Raw genomic sequence first — 7,237 nt, 5'->3', positions numbered from 1 at the left:
ATATCCCTCCAGATAGAGGCCAAAAACTGCATGGCCTTGAAAAGCTCAGACTCTTGTCACTCTGAGAAAACATGTGAAAGACTATACTCGGCCCTTATTCACAAGGAACTGCTAGCACAAAAAGCTAGAACTGCCTGAGATCTTTTTTCTTGCTCCTGAAGCAAGTGAGCAAAGCACTCTGGAAATGCCTGGAGAAACAACACAGCATCTGCCACCCATGGACACCTCGAGAAGGGACTGGATGAGGCTGGCATTTGGCTGCATTGGGTCACACCAGGTTGTGAGGCTGGGAGCTAGCCTGCCTGGCACCTAGACAGGGATGGGGCTTGGACCCATCCTGGAGCAGTACCTCTTCCATCAAAACAGTAGATAGGTTTTTATCTACTTTTTAATTTATTCTTTTTTTTTAATGCCAATTTTCCTTCTCTTTTATCTTCTGTCAGAATTTCCTTTGGGGGAAGATGGYTTCACTCTGGCTTTTTCCAGCAACTGTTTATCTATAAAGATTTATGCTTATTTTCTAACACATTAGAATCCAGTGAAAATTAGGACCTAAATGGACAAGAAGATGAGTTGATAYGGATTACAGAACTGGCTGTAAGTCTCTCTGACTTAAGTGTATGTGCACCCTACAGAGACTTCTCAGCACAGTGAGTCACACCAGGAGAAAGATGCTAAACCAGCAAAACCCAGTTGACTTCAGCAGCTCTGTCCCAGTTCACTGGAGCAGGATCTTACCTAGCAGTGGTTAGAGCCGTGCATATTCCCTAACTACAAAGGYACTGCACAAGCCTTTGGAACAAAATACTGAGAGCTGGACTCAGACAAAGCTGCACTGGAAAGCACAGAGAAGCAGACACGAGTCAGACACGAGTGTCCAGGCCCATTCCCATCCTGCTCTTTCACTGTCCAAAAAACACATCTCTGCATGTACCCTCACAGCCCGGCACGATGGCTCTGCCACTATAGAGACTGATGTACTGCCTACAGCATCTATCCATCTCAGGTTCCTGAGTGCTGAGAAAGCTTTGTTCTCACCTATCTGCCATGCTAATAAATGATATCTATGCACACTAGTATTTTTCATCTCAAAATGTTTTCAAATCCAACCTGGAAAGGCACCACTTTGGAGATGGCTTTCAGCAGTCCCCTAACAGCCTGCGGGAACAGCATAAATATGATGGAGAAGATTTGGTCCCATGGAACCAATGGCACACAAGGCTGTGGGCCTGTTACCTGGCCCCTACCTGTATCCATCTCCTATGGATGAACACAGGGAGCTACAGCGCATCATGGCAGGAAGGTCATGATATGTGTTGGACCTGAGAACATCTAGCAAAGCAGCCTTGGGGAAAACCAGCTTTTAGATGGGGAAGTGCTTGAGGCAGCTTGGGAGGGTGGTGAGACATCCCTTTCAAAGCAAACACGAGTGTCCACAGGGAGTGGGCTGGGTTTCGTTACCCCAGTAGCTGATTAAACAAGCCCAACGAACAATCCCAGGCTCTGTCCCTCACGCTGCATTTCCCCAAGGCTGGAAAGCTGCTTCCAAATTAACCTGAGACCCCAGAGTCAATTGGAGTCGACAAGTCTGGCTTTCAGCTGCTAGTACATGGCTTCATTTTAACTTTTGACGGCAAAAGGAAAGGATTTTGGGAAAGAGAGAGTCTCAACTGCAGAGAACATTAATTGAAGACGTGGCCATAGCTAAATCTCTTAGGCAGAGGAATAGGTGGGTCAGGCTCTGTTCCTACATCTGTATGTTTTTATCAGTGACTAGACTGGAGAGCCAAGCAGCGGGACTTGACTCTAAAATCTAGGGCCCAGAAACCCTTWCACAGAAAAAAGCCCGGCAGACAAGCAAGACCAGATGTGCTCCACCTGGCTACAGAAGTGGCTGTGCAAGGGAACTGAGCCCAAGGCTCCACAGCATCCTATTCTTGGTCTAACACAGCCTCAGACAGATGTTGTATGTACTTTGTGTCTTTTAAATATCCCCTCAGCTTGAGCTGCAGCTGTATTTGCTCACAGCTTTCCTCCACCTGAGTACAATCTTATTGATGTGGCCTGATGGGAACACACTAGGACCAGGAGTTTCTCAAGGATGGTATGTGTCATAGAGATGGGTCACAGGCTCATGCAAAGCTTCTTGGCAGAAGCTACCTGATGAAGCTCATCCTGACACTAACAGTCTTCTCTGCCTCAGTTTCCCATATGCAAAGCAGACATACATCCCAGTTAAAATGTAGATATGCTCAATAGGAGCAGTACACACAACCAGAAACACCCTAGATTCTCCCCAACAAATCCTAGAAACCTCCTGCTGCTTATTTCTGTCTGTCGGTACTCTGCAGACAATCCTTGAGCGTGTTTCCTAGAGCAAGGAGGCTCTCTGTGCTTGCCTCTGGAAATCCTTCTCTGCTCTCACCCTGCTCCTCGTTATGATGGCTACAAAAGAGGCCCTCTGACAGCAAGGTCATCCTTAAAAGCAGCAGAAAGCAGACATGAGTCAGACCGCTTCCCTCACCGTTCATTCRTGCTAGGGGCCGGCATGCAACTGATTAGAAAGTCAGCGCTAGGTTAAAAGCACCAAAAGCAGAGTGGCAGTCCCCAGGGAGTGGGACTGCTTAAGGYTGTCTGGGTGTGCATGCCCATGGGTGGGTTTGCACCCTTCCCAGCTGCCCAGAATTAGTTGACAGAGAATCAAACTTCGCAGTTCTCCCAGCTGGAAGGGCATAGGCCAGCGCTCAGTGCATACACTGGCTTACTGGCACATCCCATGTAGACCAAGCAGACCAGGACCTGTTTTCTCACCCCTGGGACCAGGAGCCTTTGTAAAGCTCATGCCTATATGCCTGCCTATCCCCCAGAGAAGAGYGGCCTTGATCACAGTGTCTAATGCTATCTCCTGAGATGTGCCCAGGAGCTCTCTGGGCTGSCACTCACTGACAGGGGCCAAAACCATGCCAGGGAGTGCCCTGAGATGTGCAGTCATGGGCCAGTTCCTCAGATCRTACTCTGACCCTCTGTAGTGCAGAGGTGGCCAAAAGGTCCATGAAGGGTAAAGGAAGAGATGRTTCCTGAATCAAGTCACCTCCAGCTCTGCCCAGTCTGTCTAGACTCCCTGGTAATGAACAACTTCTTGAAGCTGCCCCTCGCCTCCCCCACGGTGGCCTGCAGCTGGGCTGGACAAAGAGAAAGAGAGAAGAGAGGGCAAAACGCCAAGCGACTGCTTCAGAAAGCAGTTTCAACCTAGGATCTGCACTGGCGCAAGTTCTGGGGCTTATCTCAGTACCAGACAGATGAGTTGCTACTTTGGTGTCTTACAGCTCCTTACAGTGCTGAGCAATGGGGGACAATCATGGTCAGCTGCCAGCCCTGACAGGAGATTTAGCGTGAGCTCTTGCACTGACTTCCTTTTATGGCTTTGTGCTCTCTCTCAATGTCTATGCCTCAGTTTCCCCATCTGACAAGCAGTGTTAACACTACCCCCAAGGATGAGGCTAAACCTCCCAGACAGCAGCTGGGGAGAAGGAAAGACTATATTAGGATTCAATTTTCTAAAGCAACCTCAAGAATGCAGCATGCGCAGGTTTTGAATGATACAGTCTCAGCATAGTTAAAGCTAGATTGGGAACGTTTTCCCTCCTGACACCAGAACCTCAGCTTCCTGAGAAAGACTTTTTTTTGAAAGCAGCTTGTAATTTTAGGCACCTAACTTCCAATGAAAATGTCTGTTTATTTAAGCTCCATGCAGAGAGATCACAAAATGGTATTGCTTAGATTTGGTTGAGACTTATATCTCCTGACTCGGGGGAAATGGCACCTTTCACCAGGAAGATGGAGATCTAGGCTGTAGTCCAAAGGGCACACCTAGAAATAAAGGCATCTAAACTACAAGTACCTTTATCATCACTTTAACCATCCCTTGCCTCACTTTCCCCCACAACAGAGTGGGGAACRCAAGTGGGGGGCTTGAGCTAAAGGAACATCCTAGATATAGGACTGATTCTGGCTTTTTCTGCATGGTCTGAAATGAGGAGCTCTGGAGTCTTCTGATTCCATGCCACGGTGGGTGAACRGGACTTTCCCCATGACATGGAGAGGGTAGAAATGTCCAAGCAAGTGAATGTAAAGAGAAGGGACCTTTTTAACCAAGCTGAATGCAGGCCCTGAAGGTGGAAAGAATCAGAAACATATCTACTCCTTCTTCAAAGTCCACATCTAGATGGTTTTGGATCCAGCCATGACCTTGAAGTAGCAGGAGTTTTCAACTTCCATTTACAAAACAAAAGAATGATAAATCCATGTATTTCTACAGCACCTTCTCTCCAGAGTCCTCAAGGAACAGGGAGGGCAGGAGTGAATTAAGCCTCATAACACAAAAAGCCATCCATATCGACCCCATAARTTGAACTCAAACAAAAGGAAGCACTTTTTCACAARGCTTGTAATCCTATTGGGGAATTCAGTGCCACAGGATGCTCTGGAGGCTAAAGGTATAAACAAGTTCCAAAATGGGTTAGAGAATTTATAGAGGACACATCCATCAGTTTCTGTTAAAGATGATGGTCTGGACACAACTGTCAGTCTCAGAAGTGTCTACTTCTCTCCTTCGTAGGAGCTGAGAGGGTACAAAAAGAGGRAAGAGCCTTTCCTTGATTTCCCTGTGTCCAGATGGATGTGGATGGACCTTTGTTCCTTCCATAAGCAAATATTCTTGTGTTTATCATAGAGAAGTGCAGGGATATTAGTAGCCTCCCCAAAGTCCCATACTACTAAAGGAACTAAGGCCAGGGCCTGTTCTGGCTCTGAAACCAAAAGGAATRTCACAAGTTGCATCCACATGGCTAACCTCTCTCCCTCACCAAAACAAAGTGACTTCATACGTATTGCCTTCCACAGTCCCTGGCCCTATGCTATGCCACAAACTGGGCCAGTGAACCACCTGGAAAAGAGATAGTTGGGATGGTGATCTGTCTCAGTCCAAACTCATYTGAAGTCTTAAACCCAAATCTATGCAGTACCATGTCTGAGCTTTCCATGCTGCAGAGCAAGAGGTGCTCAGTTGCCCCACTCCCTGGAGACCCCTCTTTCCTTGCAAACTCCTCAGGGCAGACACCAGCTTCTAGGCTTGCCCATAACAAATCTTAAGAATCTCACATGCAGACAGCCGGACAGGGGAATGCAATCACTGCAGAAGCGCTAATAAGCTGGATTATTCCTTGGGTCTCATTGATCAGCTCCACAACAAGCAGTTCAAGTTTTGCATAAATGAGCCAGATGCACTCATTTCCTCTTTCTTTTCAGTCTTTCTCTCCAGGCACCCTTGAGCAGCATGCTTATGGGGGGAACGAGTTTGGGGTGGGGGGAGAGGGGGAAGAGAGCATAGTTGAAGGGCAAGCATAGGGGTTAACCGGAGGCAAATGCTTCCTCTTTTCTCTTCTGTGGGSTTTGTATAATCACAAGAGATGCTATAGGACATCAGAGAGTGATTTGTGTAGCATTAAGAGTATGCTGGTTCAGGGCTGGGGTTAGTTACCTGCCTGCATGCAGCCTTAATGAAGATGAAGGATTGAAGGAGGATGGTTTATATTTATTCTGAGACTCGCTCAGATGATGCCTCATCATGGAGATGACATCAGAGCCTGTGATTTTCAGATGCTCCTTCATTTGTATGGGCTTTCTCTTTYGGTGGAGGAGATGAGCAGGCAGGATTGGAGTGAGGAGCTGGAGGGGAGTTGGGGGATTATTGTGTTTGTAGACCCTGGGTAGGACTTAGATTTAAACTACTGCCCAAGACATTGTTAAAAKGGACTTTAGCTGTAAAACCACGTGCAGGCAATTGTTATGCTTCCCATTTCCTCCAAAGAAAGATTTTTAGACTATTCTTCCTGCTTCTACCCCAGCATCARTTTAAAGAAACCTCACAAAAACACAGCAGCCTATATAGATCTTCATCTTCCCAAGCAGCCCTGCTATAACAAACCCGCATGTGAGGTCAAAGAATCAGCCTCAATAAACCAGCAAATATGAAAGAGAGGAGCARTCCTTCCAGGAAACCACCAAGAGAYGAGGAATGTTGCCTTTTTTTGCCCAGAGGGTAGGTTGACCCATCACAGAAAGGGACCAGGTGGATGGCCTGGATCTCCCAGGGCACAACTAAGAGAGCTTGCTGCATTTGCACGTTCAGTGACTGGCTGTAATCCAGCGCAGGTTGTTTGCGAGCGAAAGCCCCCACCTCGTGCGAGACACAATGAGCAGATGGTCCTCCTTTTGTTCCTAAAGAACAGAAATTCACATGCCAACTAAATGCTAATTTGCCCTTTTGCTGTCTGTCTCCACAGGCTATGTCTATACTACTGAACAAAACAGAGCAGGGGCTGTTCTCTGGCTCTGGGGCCGAGCATGGCACAGCATGTATCCACACACCTCGGCTCTCTTCCCCTGCAAAATGAGCTGGCCTCATCCTACRGACCTGCGGGAAAAAGTCCCTTGGCTCAGCCATCTACCAAACTGTGTCCTGGCATTGTCTTGGGCCAAAACTGCACCAGGGAGCATGCAAGCAATTAAGCAGTCTGGATGATCATGGGATAACACTCATGCTTGTATTTAATCCCTCATTTATTTATTAGGATAGACATCGCCTCAGAAGCCAGGGRCTAAATGGACATGAACAGCAAGGGGCTAGTCCTCTTGGGTTTCCCTGGAAGAGTTCTCCTCATGGGGAAAGTCTTGTTCTGGAAAAAAACACAAAGCAAATCCAAGTACCACCTTTGCCTGTTCAGGGGAACCACTATTATAGAGAGCATCCCCGAGCGTAAGCCAGCCAGCTGGCTAAAGTTCCCACCTTGACCTGTCATTTGGATGGTGTCCCTACATCTTCAGCTGGCTCCCAGGCAAGGCAGTCAGGTCTTTCCTGGATTACCCTTCATGTCAGCAACCATGAGAGTGTGATTCCCACCCTTCATCATCTTTTCCTAGAAAATATGAGATCCTGTTGGCCAGGCCTACCTTCTGCTGGCGATGGGATTTTCGTTTGTTATTGTTACAGGCTAGTAAATCAGGACAAAGTCACATCTGGAGATTTATAGCCAATTCACGGTAGATGCTTTGAGAAATCCCTTGTTAGGCACTCAGGGATTACTTAGCACAAGGGATGCAGAGGGAGACACTGCAATGCAAATGACCTCAGCAGTGYTTTCTCCCTTGCTCCTCATCAGCAAGCAGCAGTTTATGG

Source organism: Rhea americana, unplaced genomic scaffold (assembly GCF_003343005.1).
Source record: "Rhea americana isolate MKP2758 unplaced genomic scaffold, rheAme1 scaffold_140, whole genome shotgun sequence".
Lineage (NCBI taxonomy): Eukaryota > Metazoa > Chordata > Aves > Rheiformes > Rheidae > Rhea > Rhea americana.
The sequence above is the reverse complement of the archived record's forward strand: the minus strand, read 5'-3'. Positions refer to the sequence as shown.